Genomic DNA, 20,885 nt, shown 5'->3' with positions numbered 1-20,885 from the left:
CAGTGTCCTCCGTGTTTTTCCTAATGCTCCGCAAGTAAGTGAAACCATATAATTTACTCTCTCTGCTTGACTTATTTCACTCAGCATAATCTCCTCCAGTCCCATCCATGTTGATACAAAAGTTGGGTATTCATCCTTTCTGATGGAGCCATAATACTCTATTAGAGATATATGGACCGTATCTTCTTTATCCATTCGTCTGTTGAAGGGCATTTTGGTTCTTTCCACAATTTGATGACAGTGGCCATTTCTGCTATGAACATTGGTCCATGGACAGCCCTTCTTTTCACTACATCTGTATGATTGGGATAAATACCCAGTAGTGCAAATGCAGGATCATAGGGTAGTTCTGTTGTTAATTTCTTAAGGAATCTCCACGCTGTTTTCCAAAGCAGCTGCACCAACTTGCATTCCCACCAACACTGTAAGAGGGTTCCCCTTTCTCCACATCCTCTCCAACACTTCTCGTTTCCTGTCTTGTTGATTTTGGCCATTCTAACTGGTGTAAGGTGATATCTCACTGTGGTTTTGATTTGAATCTCCCTGATGGATAGTGAAGATGAACATTTTTTCATGTGTCTGTTAGCCATTTGTATGTCTTCTTTGGAGAAGTGTCTGTACGTGTCTTCTGCGCATTTTTTGACATGATTATCTATTTTTTGATTGCTGAGTTTGAGGAGTTCTTTATAGATCTTGGATATCAGCCCTTTTTCTGTAGTGTCATTTGTGAATATCTTCTCCCATTCCGTGGGTGGCCTCTTAGTTTTATTGACTGTTTCTTTTGCCTTTGGAGATGTGTCTTGAAAGAACTCCTCAAACTCAACACCCAAAAAAGAGATAATCATGTTAAAAAGTGGGTGGAATACATGATCAGACACTTGCTGTGTCTCTCCCTCTCTGTCACATAAATAAATAAAAAATCTTAAAAAGAAAGATATGGTTCATATACACAATGGAATATTATGCCTCCATCAGAAAAAAAAAAGAAAGGATGAATTCCCACCTTTTGTATCAACATGGACAGGACTGGAGGAGATTATGCTGAGTGAAATAAGTCAAGCAGAGAAAGTCAGTTATCATATGCTTTCACTTACTTGTGGAGCATAAGGAATAACACAGAGGCCATTAGGAGAAGTAAAGGAGAAGCAATTGGGGGAAAACGGAAAGGGAGATGAACCATGAAAGACTGTGGACTCTGAGAAACAAACTGAGTGCTTTGGAAGGAAGAGGGGGTGGAGAGATGGGTGAGCTTGGTGGTGGGTATCAAAGAGGGCATTTATTGCATGGAGCACTGGGTGTGGTGTATAAACAATGACTCTTAGAACACTGAAAAAAGAAAAGAAAAGAAAAGAACTCAAAACACATGTGAGATATATATATATATATATATATATATATATATAACCATTACTCAGCCATCAGAAAGGATGAGTACCCATCATTTGCATCAACATGGATGGAACTGGAGGAGATTATGCTAAGAGAAATAAATCAACAGAGAAAGACAGTTATATCACTTATATATGGAACATAAAGAATAGCATGGAGGACATTAGGAGAAGGAAGGGGAAAATGAAGCGGGGCAGGAATCAGAGTGGGAGATGAACCATGAGAGACTACGGACTCCAGAAATCAAACTGAGGATTTTAGAGGGGTGGAGTTGGTTAGGGGATGTGTTAGCTCGGTGATGGGTATTAAGGAGGGCATGAATTTCATGGAACCCCTGGGGGTTATACACAAACAGTGAATCATGGAACACTACATCAAAAACTAATCATGTACTGTACGATGACTAATATAACATAATAAAAAATATTTTAAAAATCATTTTAAGAAAAGAGAAAACAATCTCCTCTTGGGTGGGGAGCCCCAGCTCTTACCTCAAAATTCCCCCTGAGCATTCCTGCTACCACATTATTGGCTTCAAGTATTGATGACAGTTAAAAACCAAAAGTGCAGAAAGAAAAAGAAAAAAAAACTGAAAATTTGCCAAAGCTTTATTAAAAGCTAGAATAACAAGGAAGTAAACACAGTACCATATGAAATGCCTGGATGGGTCAGATTGTTGAGTGTCCAACTACTGAGTTTGTCTCAAGTCATGATCTCATGGGTTATGAGATGGAGCGCCTCTTCAGGCTCCACACTCAGCAGGGAATCTGTTTGGAGATTCTCTCCCTCTGCCCCTCCCGCTGCTCGCTCGCTCTCTCTCTCTTTCTCTCCCAAATAAATAAATCCTTTTTAAAAACACAGAATATCACATAATATTAACTAAATAACAGCTTGTCAGGATGCTGAGGCACTGTGTCATCCCCATGTACTTCTGGATAGACGATAGTTCCCACGTTTACTTCCTTCAGCTCTCTCTCATACCTGGTTTTTCTTTTTCCTTAAAACTTCTGAGAAGCAATCATTTCACCATGAGAGAATTGCCTCACTATTGTGTCTAGGATGGACACAAATCAATGATTTTCAATTAAAATACAATTTGAAGAGTTATTATAATATGCTCTATAGCAATAATTGCCACTATTGCTATGCTGTGATCATGGCAAAGGCATTATTAAGCCAGCTCAAAAAATAAGTTATAATCTCAGAAACAAAATAATAATTAGTCATTCCTTGTTTGTCAAGGAATTACCATTGAATCAATTACATACATCACCAACTGGATGTAAGTGAGGGGTAATGTTGGTGCAAAGTGTTGCCTGCACCCTTTTTTTTCTCTATTGTCTGACTGACCCTCTCAGACCAGCCTTTTTTCCCTTAATGTTTATTAATGCAATTCCAGCACTTGGCCTGGAAACTGTAGGTCCTTTGAATTCCCACTAAGAAAATTTTTCAAATGATAAGAAAAAGAAAATATTCTCTCTTCCTCTTCAGTTGCAGAAAAGCAGATTTAGTTTTGTGACACAAAATTGAACTTACAAATGTAGTTTCTGACAAATACATCCCCTAAAACACCTGGCCTTCAAAGAGCATTGCTCTGCCCTATAAAAGTAACCTGTAACATCCAAAAAATCTATAACTGTACTTGATTGTCTAATAATTGCTTTCTGGATGTTAATATCAAAGCAAACTATATTTAAACAAACTCTTCCCTGTTTGCTCAGGAATTTCCCAGTTTTAGCACTGAAAGTCCCACATCCCAGGAAAACTCTCAGTTCCCGGCAAACCCAGATGGTTGGCCAATGTAATCAACATCTCTGTGTTTTAGAAGATACAAATGCAAACCAATGTTCTTTGTAGAGTCAGAAGAATATTATTGGCATGTTAATTCTTCCACAAGCAGGAAGATTTGAAACCTGTGGTTGCAATATTTCTTGCTTAAATGAAGAGGCTAAGAACATGTATTTCACTCAATACAACCAACTGTAAACAATAAATTTCTGTGATAATTCTAAAAAAGTCAACATGCTCCAAGTCCCCAAATTGGGCATTTATTTTTGTGCTCAAATACTCATAACAAAGGCTCATAACAAAGGAAACATATTGGGCGCCTGGTTGGCTCAGTGGCTTAAAGCCTCTGCCTTTGGCTCAGGTCATGATCTCAGGGTCCTGGGATCGAGTCCCACATCAGGCTCTCTGCTCAACAGGGAGCCTGTTTCCTTCTCTCTCTCTCTCTCTCTCTCTGCCTGCCTCTCTGCCTACTTGTGATCTCTCTCTCTCTGTCAAATAAATAAATAAAATCTTTAAAAAAAAAAAAGGAAACATGTTAAGTCTATGATGTAATAAAATAGATTTATGATTAGTTTTAAACTGCTAATTAGTAATAGTTTTGGCATTTATTTAGAATTTAGAGGAACTTTGAGTAGAATGGATTAATGGATTCAATAAGTTTCAAAATTAGAAAAATTGTAATTTTTTTCCCTATTATTTTTTTCCAATTTATTTATTTTCAGAAAAACATTATTCATTATTTTTTCCACCAAGCCCAGCAGGGAGTCTCCCGGAGATTTTCTCTTTCTTTCTCCTGCTGCCCCTCCCCACTTTGTGCTCTCTGTCTCTCTCTAAAATAAATAAATAAATCTTTAAAAAATAAAATAAAATGTTAAAAAGGTCTCACGTTGAATGAAGCAGTAGTACTAGATTAGAATCAGGAGCTTCAGTATGAACTCAAATGTAACTTCATATAAATACAAATAGATACAAAAACAAGTATAGACATGTGTGTCTACATGGGTTTGTATGACACATGTATTACCTAGCTTGGTCTGCAGGGAGGGCCTAGAAAAAATGATACCCCAGTAGCACATCCAGTTCCTGGTCCTGGACCCACAAAGAAACATAAAAGAGCTTTTGGTAACAAGAGCTGGAACAATTTGAGCAGCAAAATAAGTAACATAGTATGGGATCATAGCTTAGAATATGATATAAATATGAGATTACACCAAATTTTTAGTAAAGGAATAAAAGAAATGGCTGAAAAAGAGTGTGGACAAAAGCAACAAAAATTCCACCCCACCCCACCCCCAATACAAAAGTCCAGTAGAAAGAAGGCAGTCGGAAGATTCTGGCAGTTGATTAATGAAGATGGAAACATAGATCCCATCACTCATAGAAAGAATACAAAAAAGAAGAATGCCAATTTCCTCCATCAAATCCTGAAGATGCTCAATCCTGAAGATATCAGATGCAGAATAGGGTAGAGTTGAAAGACAGGCCTGACACAAGGCTTTGATTAAAAGTTTGTATGTAAAATACTTATGTCCTCCATCGCCTTCCACACCCCAGATGTAAAATCCTAGAAACCTACATTCCCATTCTCCAGAGGGTCTCTTCTCTAAGAAACAGAGGGGTTTCATAGAAGAGCTGATCTCTGAGACCATACATAAAATCCTCAGAGATGGTTGAGAGATTTAGCATCTGTAAAACAAGAATTAGACACTGGTTTTCCCTGCTGATAGGAGTTTCAGAAGTGAAAAAGAAGGAATGGAAGATGAAAATTATCAGAGAAATAACATTAGAGAATTTTCCAGAAATTGAAACACAAGTTTACTTATTTATTTTTTTGTTTGTTTGTTTGTCAAAGAGAGAGAACAGGCTCACAAGCAGAGGGAGGGGCAGAGGGAGAGAGAGAAGCAGACTCCCTGCTAAGCAAGGAGCCCCATGTGGGACTCCATCCCAGGACCCTGGGATAATGACCTGACCTGAAGGCAGATGCTTAACCAACTGAGCTACCCAGCCATCCCAGAACACAATTTTTTATATTGAAAATCCCCACTGTATGTCTAACATACTGAAAGAAAGACAAAACAAAACAAAAAGATGTAGGGAACATTATTAGAAATTCTGTAACACCAAATTTGAATAACACAAATGAGAAAATACAGGTTATCAACCAAAGAATAAGAATAACATCAAGTTTCTCTTGGTAACCCTGTATGCTAGAGGACGCAGACCAAAACCTTCAAAAATATGAGAGAAAATGATTATCGGCAATTAATTCTCCACTCTGCAATATTCTCTGGCAAGTATGAGGTAAAATACAGGTATTTTTGTAAAGGCATGAATTCAAATAAATTCTCATCAGACCAAACTTTTCTAATTCTACTTGACCATATGCTCCAACAAAATAATAAGCTAACCATGAAAAAGAAAGTTATAGTAACCTGATTTGGTAGATTCAACCTGAAAAAAAAAAATGGTGAAGGAGTGTTCCCAACTGGCAGCTAAATAACAGATCTGGGGAAGAGTCAGGCCAGCAGTCTAGAGCAAAGGAATACAGGACCTCAAGTCAACTCCAAGGCCCTCAAGGAATAAAGGGGAGGAAGACAACTAGAACACAAAATATAGTAGAACATTTAGAGGAACTAAAGTTATGTGGATGGAATTTGGGCAAAAAAAAAAAAAAGCACCTAGAAAAATGTTAAAGTATACAATAATGAGTGTATTCATAGATGTACTGGGTTCTGATCACTTAACTTAGCAATATATCTATAGTAGGAAGAGTGGAGGAGAGGAGGTGAGTGTTCCAAAATCAATAAATCCCCACCAGTCAAAACAGGAAGTCGATAAGGATTCTCTCAACTTGATTAATAAGAATATAGTAGTGTAAGCATATCATTGTAAGAACATAACCACTGAAAATAAAACAAATAAAAGCATTAAAAATGATTGCTCCTTTAAAGTTCCTGTTATGGCTCTTGTTGCTATAGTAAATGGAATCGATTCTCTCATTTCCCTTTCTCTATTTTCATTGCTAGTGTATAAGAAAGCAACTGATTTCTGTACATTGATTTTGTATCCTGCCACATTACAGAATTGCTGTATGAGTTCTAGTAGTTTGGGGGTGGAGTCTTTTGGGTTTTCCACTAAAAGATCATGTCATCTGCAAAGAGAGAGTTTGACTTCTTCTTCAGCAATTTGAATACATTTTATTTCCTTTCATTGTCTGATTGCTGTTGCTAGGACTTCTAGTACTATGTTGAACAACATAAGCTACTTGGGAATAAACCTAACCAAAGAAATAAGGGATCTGTACTCAAGGAACTACAGAACATTCATGAAAGAAATTGAAGCAGACACAAAAAGATGCAAAAGCATTCCATGCTCATGGATCAGAAAAATAAACATTGTTAAAATGTCTATACTGCCTGGAGCAATCTATACTTTCATGCCATCCTGATCAAAATTCCACTGGCATCTTTCAGAGTCCTAGAACAAACAAATCCTAAAATTTGTATGGATCTAGAAGAGACCCCAAATTGCTAAGGAAATATTGAAAAAGAAAAACAAAACTGGGGGCATCGTGGTGCCTGATTTCAAGCTTTACTACAAAGCTGTGATCACCAAGACAGCATGGTACTGGCACAAAAACAGACACATAGACCAGTGGAACAGAGTACAGAGCCCAGATAAGGACCTGCAACTCTATGGTCAACTAATCTTCAACAAAGCAGGAAAAAATACCAAGTGGGAAAACAGTCTCTTCCGTAAATGGTGCTGGGAAAATTGGACAGCTATGTATAGAAGAATGAAACTGAACCATTCTTTTATACCATACACAAAGATAAACTCGAAATGGATAAAAGACCTCAATGTGAGGCAGGAATCTACCAAAATCCTAGAGGAGAACATAGGCAGTAACCTCTTCGACATTGGCCACAGCAACTAGTTTCAAGACATGTCTCCAAAGGCAAAGGCAATAAAAGCAAAAATGAACTTTTGGGACTTCATCAAGATCAAAACCTTCTCCACAGCAAAGGAAATAGTCAACCAAACAATGGTTGGGAGTGGGAGAAGATACTCTCAAGTGACACTACAAAGGGCTGATATCCAAAATCTATAAAGAACTCCTCAAACTCAACACCCAAAAATCTGATAATCACATCACAAAATGGGCAGAAGACATGTACAGGCACCTCTCCAGAGAACACATACAAATGGCTAACAGACACATGAAAAAATGTCCATGATCATTATCCACCAGAGAGATTCAAATCAAAACCACAGTGAGATACCACCTTACACCAGTTAGAATGGCCCTAATTAACAAGACAGGAAACAATATGTGTTGGAGAGGATGTGGAGAAAGGGGAACCTTCTTACACTGTTGGTGGGAATGCAAGTTGGTGCAGTCACTTTGGAAAACAATGTGGAGATTCCTTAGGAAATTAAAAATAGAGCCACCCTATGACCCTGCAATTGCACTCCTGGATATTTACCCCGAAGATACAGATGTAGTGAAAAGAAGGGCCATCCATACCCCAATGTTCATAGCAGCAATGGCCACAGTTGCCAAACTGTGGAAAGAGCCAAGATGCCCTTCAACTGACAAATGGATAAAGAAGATACGGTCCATATATACTATGGAGTATTATGGCTCTATCAGAAAGGATGAATACCTAACTTTTGTATCAACATGGACAGGACTAGAGAAGATTATGTTGAGTAAAATAAGTCAAGCAGAGAGAATCAGTTGTCATATGGTTTCAGTTACTTGTGGAGCATAAGAAATAACACGGAGGACATTGGGAGAAGGAGAGAAGTGAGTTGGGGGAAATTGGAAGGGGAGACAAACCATGAGAGACTATGGACTCTGAGAAACAAACTGAGGGTTTTGGAGGGGATGGGCGTGGAGGGTTGGCTGAGCCTGGTAGTGGGTATTAAGAAGAGCATGTATTGCATGGAGCACTGGGTGTGAAGCATAAACAATAAATCTTGGAACACTGAAAAAATAACATAACGTTTAAATTTAAAAAACAAGACTTATGATCAATGTATGACTCACATTCCTTCTTGTTTACCTACAAGACCTTGACTAATGTATAACTTTCTTCTTCTCCTTTTGTGGCTGTTATCTTGTATCTAATAGATACAGGACTGAGGAGTTGTTCTGGGCCACAGTCCTTTCAGCTGTCATCCCCTGCTCCCTTTCTCTTACAACTGACTTGTTTGTGCCTCATTCTTCTCCCATGCACCATTAGGAAGTGGCACATATGTTTTCACTTCATTAATTGGTATCTTTTCATTTCCATTTGAAGAAATCTATTTAGCATTTTTTTATAAGGCAGGTCTAGTGGAGATCAACTCCCTCAGGTTTTGTTGGGGGAGTCTTTATCTCTCCTTCACTCTTTATTTTTTTTAATTTTTTTTTAAGATTTTATTTATTTATTTGACAGACAGAGATCACAAGTAGGCAGAGAGGCAGGCAGAGAGAGAGAGAGGAGGAAGCAGGCTCCCTGCTGAGCAGAGAGCCTGATGCGGGACTCGATCCCAGGACCCCGAGATCATGACCTGAGCCGAAGGCAGTGGCTTAACCCACTGAGCCACCCAGGCGCCCTCAATCTTTATTTTTAATTAATTTATTTATTTTCAGCATAACAGTATTCATTATTTTTTCACCACACCCAGTGCTCCATGTAATCTGTGCCCTCTATAATAACCACCACCTGGTACCCGAACGTCCCACCCCCCCGCCACTTCAAGATTTTATTTATTTATTTGACAGAGAGAAATCACAAGTAGATGGAGAGGCAGGCAGAGAGAGAGAGAGAGAGGGAAGCAGGCTCCCTGCTGAACAGAGAGCCCGATGTGGGACTCGATCCCAGGACCCTGAGATCATGACCTGAGCCGAAGGCAGTGGCTTAACCCACTGAGCCACCCAGGCGCCCCCCCCCCCCGCCGTTCAAACCCCTCAGATTGTTTTTCAGAGTCCATAGTCTCTCATGATTCATCTCCCCTTCCAATTTACCCCAACTCCCTTCTCCTCTCTAACACCCCTTGTCCTCCATGCTATTTGTTATGCTCCACAAATAAGTGAAACCATATGATAATTGACTCTCTCTGCTTGACTTATTTCACTCAGCATAATCTCTTCCAGTCCCGTCCATGTTGCTACAAAAGTTGGGTATTCATCCTTTCTGATGGAGGCAAAAACCAGAGCCCAGGATCTCTCCTTCAATCTTAAGGACAGCTTTGCTGAGTCAATATTCTTGGTTAACAGGTTTTTCTTTGAACACTTCAAATATATCAACCCCATTCTTATGACGACTAAGGTATCTGTGTTAATCTCTTCAATCTTGCTGAGCCTCATTGAAATAATTATTTTGAATTCCTTTTCAGGAAACACAGATCTCCATTTCCTTGTGGTCAGTGCCAGAAAATGATTGTGTTCCTTTGGGAGCATCATACCTGCTTGGTGTTCAGTGTTTCCTGGCTTTGTGTTGATGTCTATGCATTGTAGGGTTAGTCACCTCTCCCAGCCTTTTCATACTGCCTTCTGAATGGAATGTGAGGAAAGGCTTTCATGTGAAGGTGGTACAGGAACATTGTCTGGGTGGGTGCAGCATTTCCAGTTCTGGGAAAGGAGCAATGGTTTTTGTCTCTGTGCACCTCCATCAGCTGAGGTCAAGATCTGCAAAGACCTTGGGGTCTCCTTTGTTGCCAAGTTGTCACCTGTCTATGATGGCAGTGGAGGCTGGGGCTGCTGGGTATCCTCAGTAGCAAAGGCTGCTAGGGTCCTCTTCTTGCTTGTGGGGAGAATTTGTAGTCAAGGGATTCCTTTTAGTAGTAGGTCTGGCGTGCTGGACCTCACATTGTCAGTGGAGCTGGGGTCTAAATCTTAGAGGTGCACAGACCTAACTGAGCACTTGGAGCCTGGACACAGGAGCAATTTCTGTGGCAATGGCACCAGTGCCTGAGGTCTGGGCCTCTGCGCATCACTCATAGAACCAGATTCTCTGTGGCTTAAGTAGTGACTCAAGCTGTGACGGGGGCCGGGGGATGAGAGGGGACCGCAGTGGCTGGGACCCAGGGGCATGGCACAGAAGCAGGATGCCTCAGGGATGGTGGAGCAAAGTCCCTACTTAGGTCCCTTAGATGGGGCATAGGGCATTAGCAGTCTGGCCCTGTTGATGGTGTGTCAAAGCTGTGACTCAAGACCCAGTGGGCAGGACACAGAACAGCAGCAACATGGCCCCAGGATGACAGGTCAAAGCCCCAGTTTAGTACTCATGAGGTGTGTGCAGAGCAACAGGACTGCCTTATGATGTTGGGTCAAAGCCCCCATCAGGACTCAAAGGGATGTAGAACAGCAGTTGCATGGCCCTAGTATTGTTTGCTCAAACCTCCAAATGTGGAACAAGTGGTAGAGCCCAGTGCAGCTGCATCTCCAGCCCTTGTAGATGGTGAGGTTCTGTGGGATCCTAATCCTGGAGAGTGGAGCACAGCAGGGACTTGGACCGCTGGGGGCAGATCTCACCACAGTGAGAGCTCCAGCGCTGGGAAGGAGATGAAGCGGCAGGACTCTGGGGGCTCCTGCTCCCCCAGATCCATCAGGGGGTTCAGCATTGGTGGAGACTGTGGGAGTCTTTGGTTGCACAGATGCAGATTCCACAGGTGAGCAGGATGGCTGGAGTCCTCCTGTTCTCTTTTCCCTGCAAGTGAAATCCCTCTGAGGGCATCTTCCTTGCTCTGAGCTGCTCTAGACTGAAGGACGGATGACACAGGTCAAATGCTTCCTGTGCTTTTCTGTGCAGCCATTCTTGGGTTTTGTGCTCCATATGGTTCTGCTGTTTCCTCAGGATAGTCCAGAGCTTTCCCAGAGCCACGGTCATCAACTTGTGTTGTTCATTTATTGTTTTTGTTGATGTTTTTACAGAAGCAAGGGTGGTAGCCTCTTATGTTATATATCATCTATCTATCTATCCTTACCTTTTAATTTTTTCTGTTTCTTGTTTATCAGGAGAGAACAGATAGATCTTAATCACCTGACTTCCGCTGGAACGTCTGTAAGACTGTTGCCTTAATGTTTTTCTCTAGCAGGTTTGCCTTCTCTTCTTTCTCAGACGGTTCTACCATTGATATTTTTTCTTTCAAAAGTCATATTTTCCTGATTCTTTGTAGGCGTGTGCATTTTTTTGAAAACTGGACATTTCAATCCTGGTAATAGTTGGTAATAATACTTGGTAATAATTAATAATCCTAGAAGTTAGATCCTCCCCTCCCCTGGAGTCTGCAGAGCTTTTTTTGTTCCTATTTTTTGCTCTTCGTGTTTGGTCATTCTGTTATGTACGTAGTCTCTGTCCCAGGAATCCACATAAGGTGCCAACTTAAGAACCTCTCAGGTCATTTATGAGTCTGCACCTTTCCCTGGGCAAGGGTAGCTTTCTAAATGTCCCTGTACCTGCGGTTGCTTTTCCATGCTCTACTGCTTATATGCTTGCCTCCCAAAATGCAAAAAAAGGGGGAAATGAAGAGGAGTGAAGCCCCCAGATGTTTTAAATACTCTTGAAGTTGCTTCAGCCATAGGAGTAAGGGCTTGTCCTATTGGCGGTGAGTTTGCAAGCACGCTGGCCTGCATCTTCGCTGCATCGCCCCCTTGACCAAAACCCTTGACCAAAACCCGCAAGTGGCCATCAGAACATTCATTCCTGATGTTTGGAAGACAGCATCATAATAGCTCACCTTAGCTTCCTCAAGCTGTGTTCAAACTGCTGTAGGGACTACCGCTAGCTCTAAACAACAGACTGGGGGAGGGAGATGGCAGCCTCATGTCTGGGGCCAGGCTGAAAATGACTGAAATGAACACCAGTTTACCCTCCAAGCCTTCCCCCTGCAAGCTGCAGCCTTCAGTAGACCCCGTGTTTCCACGACAGTCACATCAGACAGATCCCCAGTGCACCTGCTGTCCAGGAGGAGACGGATCACAGATGCTTCCTGCTTCTCCATCTGCCCTGACAGCTCTTCTCAGTCAGTCAGTGCAACTTAGAGCTTCCCGTGGATTCAGCACACTCTCTCATTATGGGTTTTTTATTACAGCTTTACCGAGATCTTATTCACGTATCATTCACTGATTTAAGGGTACAGTTCAGTTGTTGTCAGTATATTCATAGAGTTGTGCAACCATCACTATAACGAACTTCAGAACATTTTCATCAGCCCTGAAAGAAACCTTGTGTCACTACCCCTTTTCTCCCATCGCTTCTCCCCAGCCCTAGGAAACCATTCATCTACCTTCTGTCTCTGTAGATTTGCCTTTTACGGACATTTGTTAAAAACTGGAATCCTACAATGCATGGTCCTTTGTGACGGGCTCTAACACATAGTATGTTGTCAGGTGCATTCATGTTGTCATTAGGGTGTTAATTTGCATTTTCCTCAGTGAAGGAGAGAAAGCACATTTCCATATGCATGTTTATCTTTTAGATTTCTTCTTTGTCCCTTTCCCATTTATCTCCTTTCCCAGCGTTCACTGTACTCTGTCCCTCGGGAGACAATCCTCCATGGACCACTTACGGACTGAGCTCTTCAAATGTTCCCATGCCTTCTGGCTGCCACTTGAGTGTGGCAAATGGGAAGCTTCAGGGCATTTACTCTGTAAGCAGTCTGTCTGATGCTCACTGACCAGAGCGGTGCTTGCATGTCCTGTGGACTGGTGTTTGGTTGCTAACATGTGAGGCAAAGAATTTCTCCTCATTTGTGCCTTGTCTTTTCACTTTCTTAATAATGTCTTTTGTGAACAGCAGCTTGCAATTTTAAGCTAATAACAAATGAATTTTTTCTCCATTGCAAACATCTTCTATGTTCCGCATAACAAGTTCTTTCTTAAATCAGAATCATAAGGTGTTTCTTGTAAACTTTTCTGAAATTTTATGGATTTTAATTGGTTTGTTTTTGCATATATATGGTGTGAAGAGAAGGTTCAAATCTAGGGTTTTCCTTCATGAATAGCTAGTAGTCGATTCACTTTTTATTGAAAACTCCATCCTTTCTCCTCTGTCCTAGAGTCCTACTTGTGTCAACAATCCAGTTTCCACATATAGTTTGGATTATTTGTAAACTCCTCATTTTGTACACTGGTCTCCTTTTTCATCTCTTTGACAATTTTCTTCTGATTATCCTAGCTTTATACTTTGGGTTGCATTAGATAAAGTAAAGACACCAGAGTGTCTTTGCAACTTTTTAAGTTTGAGAAGCACATTTCCAAGTTCTACAAAAATGTTTCACCTCAGCTGGGAACATGCATATCAGGTGAATAAATGTGTTTGTTGCTCTGTGCGTGTCCCTGAATGATGATGAAAGTCCCATGCATATTGATTGTGGGGTTAAAACAATTTTTAGCAACTAGGAGAATTTGCAAATACAGAATCTGGGAACAATGAGGACTGACTAAATATGTAATTTTTGGCCAAACTGATGATGTGTCTGATGGATGCAAGGGGCTGAGCATGAGCGAGGTGGGGGCTGCTCTTCCATTCCATGGCTGTCACGGTCAGGTAGTCAGTAAATGTAAATCCCAATAAACAAAGCAAACCTAAAATATAAAAACCATGAAGGGTTTTTAATTCTTGACAATCCCAACCTACATTGGCCCTGTTAGCGTTCTTGAATTCATTTCTTCTCGTATCACCCCCTGAGGAGAAACATTCTGTCAGCTTATCGACTATGTAGACTATTGATCAAGTAAAACTACTTCCCAGAATTAGGGTAAGTCTTAGGTTTGCTTCCTAAGCAGGAATATTGATCGTGAACTTTCCAGACCCTACTTCCAATATTTAGCGCTTTTTCATGGAGTACCTCATTCCTGCCTCCTAGTATGCCTGCCAGATTTCGGTACTGTATCTTCTCAGAGGCCAACCTGCTCAAGAAAATCACAACCAAAGGAAAGGAGGAAAGAGTAAGCTATATGGAGAGCAGGAAAGGAAGCATATATCAGGGAGTAAGAGAGGCTTAGAGGGATTCATGGAGAGGAGTGCACTTACTGAACACTCCCACTCTAGAGCATATTCTCTCTCCCCTACACACATGGACACATATCCCCCTTTTCTCCACACATAGGCAGAGACCTCTGCGAAGTCTGTGCAGCATTGCATTGTGGTGGCCCAGCTCCTGGTGGAGAACTCCCCAGCCCTTATCCACCGAGGGTTGCCCCAGGAGGAGTGATGAGTCAGAGATGAAGGATGTTTTCTGTCCTTGGGAGGAAATCAGACTGTTGAGAGAAGGGACTGTCAACATTGTTCTAATATCCTTTCTCATGAGGACTTTCGTGGTATCAGCCATTTAAAGATCTTCCACAAGTAATTCTTGCGGCTACCAACCTATTTCACCGAGGCATGGACACTGAGCAGATAAACACTCTCTCCAACTACCAAATGCCTGAGGCTTCCCACACTACATGCATGGGGTCAGCTCCACACCCACAGAGCATCCTAGTGCCCCTACCACCCCTGATTTTCTATGTCTTCTCACCTTACATCCTCACCCCTTCTTTTGGGTGTCTTCCTACCACGGGCTCTTCCCAGGGCTAACCTCTGCCTCCTTCCAGGTGGCCGGAGCAGGCCAGCTTGGCCCCAAGGGCATGGCCATCACATTTGTGCCAGATGAAAATGATGCCAAGATCCTCACTGATGTGCAGGATCGCTTTGAGGTCAGTAGCAGTGAGCTGACAATGAGATGCACATCTCCTACAGCGAGTCTGGATCTCAGGAAACTGGCTTCTCCAACTCTTCAGTCTGCTTGTTCCTTGGTGTATGCCATTGAGTGCTTGAAGTGGGTGCCGAGTGCATGATGGCTGCATGACAACTTTGTGCCCTCGACCTTGATTCCATGTTGGGATATTTGTTTATTTCTGTGTGGGGTCCTCTCCTCTCTCATCCAATTATATATCTTTATGCACTCCCAGTCTACCCTCTGACACCATACCCCACACAAACACTCGCATGTGTAGGTGTCTGAGTTTCTACCAACCCCACATGGCCTCTCCACGACTTATTGTAACTTCCATCTTTTCTCTGCAGGTACACTGCCACAGGAGAGGGCTCACCCATCCCTTCTGGAATGTGACACTCTGTTCAGGAGATGACAGCAGGCATGAGGGTCGGGGGGACACTACTCCGACCTGCACCCCCACGCTACCCCATGACTTCCCCCTTCTGCATCACCACCCCTCCTGAACCCCATTCCCTCATTTGTCAAAATTTATCAAACAACATTAAAATGAAATGTACACACATCTGTGGTATCTGTTAAGTATCAGAGTCTGGGGTGAGGGTCTTTTAGGGCAGGATTCATGATAGATGTCTGTAAGAGCTTGGGACTTATGTACCATGCTGCAGAGCCCAGGCAACTGGCCAGTCAGGTGCTTTCCTTTTCTTGTAGTCCCTGTGCCTGCTTTGGGATGTTGGACGTGCCAGCACCATGGATGAGTCAGGAAGAGTTCTCTCCTTTTCATTGTTGGAAGACTTTGAGAAGGACTGGTGTTGAGTCTTCCTCCAATGTTTCGTAGAATTCACCAGTGAAGCCACCTGATCCAGCACATCTCTGTGATTTGATTACTGATTCGATCTTCTTACTAGTGATGGGTCTTGTCAGGTTGGCTGTTTCTTCATGATTAGTCTTCATCGGTTGTCTGTTTCTACGAATTTGTCCATGTCGTCTAGAGTTTCCAATATTTGCATTTATTCTTGTTATTTCACTATGGCTTTTCCCTGTTCGTTAGCTGCTGGTTTTTAATTGTTAAACTCTTTTACGTCACAAAATATAGAGTTCATAGAAGTTGTGAAATTAGGAGAAGTTTTTCAAAGAACGTAGGATAACTCAAACATCCATGACCCATAAATAAAAATTGATATGTTTTATATTTTATTCTTTCTAATTAATTTCTTTAATTTTTTTAATTTGAACATAGTGAACACACAAGGTTACATTAGCTTCAAGTGTAAAACACACTGATCACTTCTTTTTTTAAATTAATTTATTTATTTTCAGCATAACAGTATTCATTATTTTTTCACCACACCCAGTGCTCCATGCAAGCCGTGCCCTCTATAATACCCACCACCTGGTACCCCAACCTCCCAGCCCCCCGCCACTTCAAACCCCTCAGATTGTTTTTCAGAGTCCATCACATTGATCACTTTTGTGATCGCACTATGCTCACCACGGTGTAGCTGCCGTCTGTCAACACAAGTGATGTGACAGCAATTCCCTGTGCTGTGCCTTTCATTCCTATCACTCTTCATTCCAGAACTGGAGCCTGTGTCTCCAGCTCCCCTTCTCCCATTGTGCCCATCCCCCACCCCGTTGCCTCTGGCAACCATCAGTGGGTTCCCTATATTTACAGATCTGATTCTGCTTTTTTTTTTTTAAGATTTTATTTATTTATTTGAGAGAGAGAGACAGTGAGAGAGAGCATGAGCGAGGAGAAGGTCAGAGAGCGAAGCAGACTCCCCATGGAGCTGGGAGCCTGATGTGGGACTCGATCCCGGGAGTCCAGGATCACACCCTGAGCCGAAGGCAGTCGTCCAACCAACTGAGCCTCCCAGGCGTCCCTGATTCTGCTTTTTGTGTGTTTCTTTTTCCATTTGTTTTGTTGTTTAGATTCCATGTATGAGTGAAATTGTATGGTATTTGTCTTTCTCAGTCTGTGTTCCTACATTTAGCAGACATACCACCCTGTAGTTCCATCCATTGTCAAAATAACAAGATCTCATCCTCAATTATGGCTGCATAATAGCCTATGGTTTGTATGTGAGTGTGTGGGTGTGCGTGTGTGTACCACATCTTCCTTGTCTATGTGACTCTGGGTGGACACAGGGCACATCAGTGTGGTTTTTGAAAAGACTTAGCGTTCTGAACCTCATCTGGGATGAGGGCGCCCCCTAGTGCCTGGGGCCCTCCCCAGGTGCCTGCAGCGGAGGGAAACCCTGGGGAGGGCCTGGCTGAAGAGGAGAGAAGACCCCAGGGGTCTTCTCTCCTTGGTCCTGAGGCCCCACACAGGGAGAAGGGGTAAGGGAGTCCCCACCACTGCTCTGCTCTCAAATGGATTCTGACGGAGAAGCCTGAATGGGGTCTGCACTGAATGTCAGGTAGAGATGTCTGAGCAGAGGCCTGACATCAGCGGGACAATGAACAACCTTCCAGACAGCCCTGAACTCCACAGGGGTCAGGCTCAGGCAGAGGTGGCAGGAGAGGAAAGCTCAGGAGCCCCGGTGCCTCTTCTGTGGATTCTGTATCCCTCTAAAACTCCTCTCTCCAGCCCCTAGATGGTAATCCGAGGGAAAACCACAAAGTAGAATGTCTATTTTTGACTCCTTCTTTCTGAATTTTTCAAAACTCAGTTAAACAAAAATCATTTTTTATTTGGGAACAACATCTCAATATCTACATCCTACTCCACAGTGTGGACGTGTGCACTGGTGTTAGAGGACTAAGATCCCAGCTGCCCTAGGCCTCATGCTCCCTGGAGAAGATATAAGAGGGTACGCTGCGCTGGGCTTATAGCTGGTGTCACAGAAGTCTCTCTCCCAATGCAGGTGACAGGCAGAGCTGACATCCTGTGTGAGTGCACTCCTGCCCCACAGGGGTCAAGATTGAACCCATGGACTTATTTAACACCATTCTTACCCCAAGGATTGCCTCTCATAATTGAGGGTTGAGAAAAGGTCCATATGTAGAACTAAGACCCAGTCACCCCAAACCTCCTCGTCCTAATGACAGAGCCCAAGTGAGAGCCCCAGCCCCTGCTCCTCCCCATCACCTCTCACACACCCACCATCACCATCCGCCTGGAGTCCACCAGGACTAATATCATTATGTCCCTTCTTCACCTCTGTTGGTCACTCATGAACCCCCAGATATCCTGCACTCTCACTCCATGAGGCTCTGCACACCCTGTCCTGCCTCCTTCAATGATCCCCCCTGCTCCTGAACCTTCCACTGTGCCCCCTGGAATGCTTAGCCCATGATCTGCAAATATCCACAATCCTTTCAGGATGTTCCCTTCACCTCACAACTCTGACAGAAACCAGGTCCCCTAAAAAAAAGAAAAAACAAAAAACAGGTCCTCTGAGAACCTGACTCCCTGGGTAGTGCTCTCCCACGGGGTGTCTCATCTCCCATGGACCTGGCATCCCTGCCCTGGCGGTGTGTGGGCTCTCAGTTCATCCAATATCCCTTCCCTGTTCTTCATTTCTTCGTTTTTAAAAGATTTTATTTATTTATTTATTTATTTGACAGAGAGATACAAAGAGAAAACAAGCAGGCAGAGGGAAAGGGAAAAGCAAGCTCTCCGCTGAGCAGGGAGACCCACGCGGAACTCAATCCCAGGACCCTGGGATCATGACCTGAGTTGAAGGCAGATGCTTAAATGACTGAGCCACCCAGGCACCCCCTTCCCTGTTTTTCTTCTGCAAATGATCTTGTTTCTATGTCACCGAGCACACTGAACACATTAGAGGACAAATGTACAGATTTCTCCCACCATATGCTCATGTCCTAGCATCTGTCCCCATGTGATGGGCCTTCCAGGCCTTTAGGACAGGTGACCCATTCATGCTGGTGCCAGCAAAGCCGCTCCCTCTACTGCGGCCCTAGACCTCATCCCTTCTTGTCTAACTTACAGGTACTTGTCTGGCAGTCTTCCTCTGTTCTCTTTTTCATCATCAGTGTTTGTTCTCAACTAGATTATGGTGCTGGCTGTGAGAAGACACATCCCAGACACTCAGCTTGAGGGTATTTAACTGATTCTCAGCCCCAACTGTGTGCTCTCAGATCTGATGCCATATGCACTCTGAGATGACACTTTCTATGGAGTTCCTCCAGCCAGTGCTTGGGAACAGCAAGGCAACTGAGGCAAGACTCTTCCTCTTCTGCAGGCTGACTGAGGCCCCAGGGCTCCCCGACATCCTGATGAACTTGCCTGACTCTGCACTGGGTCTAGGACACTTCCAGCCAACCTTCCTTCTCTGTCTCCTTCCCTCAGATTCAGACTTGCATCACGATTTGCTGTTCTCCCAGCCTTTCTGGCTCCTTCCCCATGTCTTCTCACGAGGCTTTCTCCTAACAGATTCCTGGCATCATCATGTTGTACTGGGGTCTGCTCCCCACAAACACTGAAACACAAGTGGCATCAGGAATGGTCCAAGAATTCAGGCAGAAAGATGGGGATTGAGGACGAGCTCACACACTGCCTGGCAGACCAAGAGTCCATCAACCACGCTGGAAGGTGGGACACAAAGGGCAGCTGAATGGTATTGGAGGCAGGTGTTACTGGAGGTGAGCTGAGAAACTGTCCTGGTCTGGGGGAAAGCTATGGCAGGTGGGATGAGAGAAGCCGGTGGAAAGTAACTAGGGGGTAGGGGGCTGCAGAATCAGGGGAGGTCCAGGAGGAGGTTCAGGTTACTGGTGATCTCTACTGATGCATCATACAAAGATCATGGGAATCTGAGGGCTATTAACAAGCAGTGAGTGGCTACACAAGAGAGTCTCTGCAGTATCTTACAGAGGCAGCCGTGTCCAGTAGAGGAAGGTGCAGAGAGCTGAATGGCAGCTGAATCATAATGGGAGAGTGGAAGAACTCCAGAGAGGTTTGGACCGTCAGCCATGGCAGACCCGTGATGTGACAGTCAGTGCCCCTGTGGGGAAAACTTAAGTTCCTGCAGAATTGATCAAGTTCCTCCCAGTGGATGCCCTTCAGGACCCTCTGGACACATGAAGGAGGCTTGCCCTTCTCTAGTAATGGTTAACACTTCCTGTGCTGGAAGATGGTGCAGAAGTCTCATCCCTAGATGCATGTGGTATCCACTCAGGAATTTTGCAAGAACGACCCAGCAGCATGTGTAGGAGCATGAGCAGCAGCTGTGGGACTGGATTCTGACGTGCTTGATTAGGGGCCAGAATGTCAGGCTGGAGAAGGAAAACTGCATTGACTGGGGGCACTTTTCAGGATGTGGGTTTATCCTGAACCAGGGACATGAGGCAATCTCACTGTTGGGGTGGCTCTATGTAGACCGGAAAAAGTGTTCAACTCTCCATAAGGTAGACCTGGTAGTTGCCCCAGTAGACAGACAGTAAAGGATGGGATAAAGAAGCTGAAGGAAGTGGACATGCGGAATGCAGGCATGATATGAGGCCAGAACACCCCCCCCCCAGAGGATTATGTTCCTCAAGAAGATCCAGAAGAATCACCTTACCCAAAGCCAAGGTGCCGGCAAGAGGAAACTGCATCACTAAGAAATTTGAGGGTATTTTCCTATATAGGGCAGGGATCATGTCAGGGACAGAGATCCTAGAGTTAGCTCATTAGTATCAGTGGGGATGAAAGGGCCTTGAAGAGATGAGTGGGAGCTCCGTGACTAACAGATTGGATGAAGGACATCCAGTAACTACCCCTGGTTATTCCCCTTCCACCCAGTTATTCAGTCAAACACTCAAGTAGGTGTTGCTGGGCAGCGACCTTGTTGATATAAGGTCTCAAATCAGCAGACTGTAAGACAGGGAGATTCCCTTAGATTAGAGGGTCCTGATCAGTGAGTCTTTAAAGGGCTGGGCTGTTTCTGAGCAAAAAAGAGCCTAAATGTGAAAAGGATTCAATGTGAAGGGTTTTGTTTGTAGTTGGCTTTGAAAATGGAGGGCAAAATGGCAAAGATGCTTGTGGGGATGAA

The sequence above is a fragment of the Neovison vison genome, chromosome 1 (assembly GCF_020171115.1).
Source record: "Neovison vison isolate M4711 chromosome 1, ASM_NN_V1, whole genome shotgun sequence".
In the NCBI taxonomy this organism is placed as follows: domain Eukaryota; kingdom Metazoa; phylum Chordata; class Mammalia; order Carnivora; family Mustelidae; genus Neogale; species Neogale vison.
Note: the sequence above shows the minus strand (reverse complement) of the source record.